The sequence below is a fragment of the Mus pahari genome, chromosome 17, assembly GCF_900095145.1.
Source record: "Mus pahari chromosome 17, PAHARI_EIJ_v1.1, whole genome shotgun sequence".
Classification (NCBI taxonomy): Eukaryota; Metazoa; Chordata; class Mammalia; order Rodentia; family Muridae; genus Mus; species Mus pahari.
Window position 1 is genome coordinate 3604955 of NC_034606.1, and position 1155 is coordinate 3606109.

The window sequence follows — 1155 nt, forward strand, 5'->3', positions numbered from 1 at the left end:
TCCCAGTCTCCAGATTAGGTTCACTGGTGAGCCTTCCAATTCTGGATTGTAGTTCATTTCAAATATAGTCAAGTTGACAACCAGGAATAGCCACTACACTGCCTATGTTTATCTGACTTCCCTATGCTATCTAATTTTAGACTGTAGGCTATGGGATGGAATAAGTACCTTTATTTGTACACCATCTCACTGTCAAGCCTAAGGATGTCTAATAACATCAACATCATTAACTTTTTTTATTTAATGAATAAATTCTAAGACTCTCCAGAAAATCCATTCACTAGAACTTCATTAGAAGTGTAGAAATGATTTTCAGGTTTACCCATGATATATTCAGAATATGAGCACATTAATTTTTAGTGTCTCGTGACATATAGCACAAATAGAAGTTGGCTGGCCTTACAAAATCTTTAGGTAATACTGAATAACATATTGGAAACAGACAATAAATAAACATAGTAGCTCTCTTTACTTAAGGAGTATAGGTCTTGTTGATCCTTGAAATAAAAAAAAAAACCACTATATTAAATTTAAAAATGTTACATAATATTTCAGAAAATTGGCTATTTTGTTTCTGTTTGGGGATTGGTACTCCCATTTTATAAACTGACACGTCCATGATTAGGATTTCCTACAGATCCCATTCAGATTTTATTTCCTTCCATATACACTATGTATGATACAAGTTAGAGTGCAGAAAGGAGCATACTTATATGTATATGTGCACTAGATACCTGCACACACACACACACACACGCACACGCACACACACACACACACACTTGGACCTTTCCCTGGAATGTTTATCAGATAACATCGTCTGACCTTAGTTCTTAGAAGGTGACTGTCAAGCAAGAAGACAGAGATGCTGAAACAGAGACTCAGGGTCTTCCACAGAGACTCGGAAACCTACAATAATGCAGAGAGGAATGGTGTAGTTTGCTGTAGAGGAGAGTAAGAAACTTACAGGAATCTCAGAATAGCAAGTGTTTAGTCAGTGTTCTGTTACACTGCTTAACATGATTGGGTCCCACTGTCCCCTTAGCAGAGTTTTTTGTTTTGTTTTGGTTTGGTTTGGTTTGGTTTTTGGTTTTTCAAGACAGGGTTTCTCTGTATAGTCCTGGAACTTGCTCTGTAGACCAGGCTGGCCTCAAA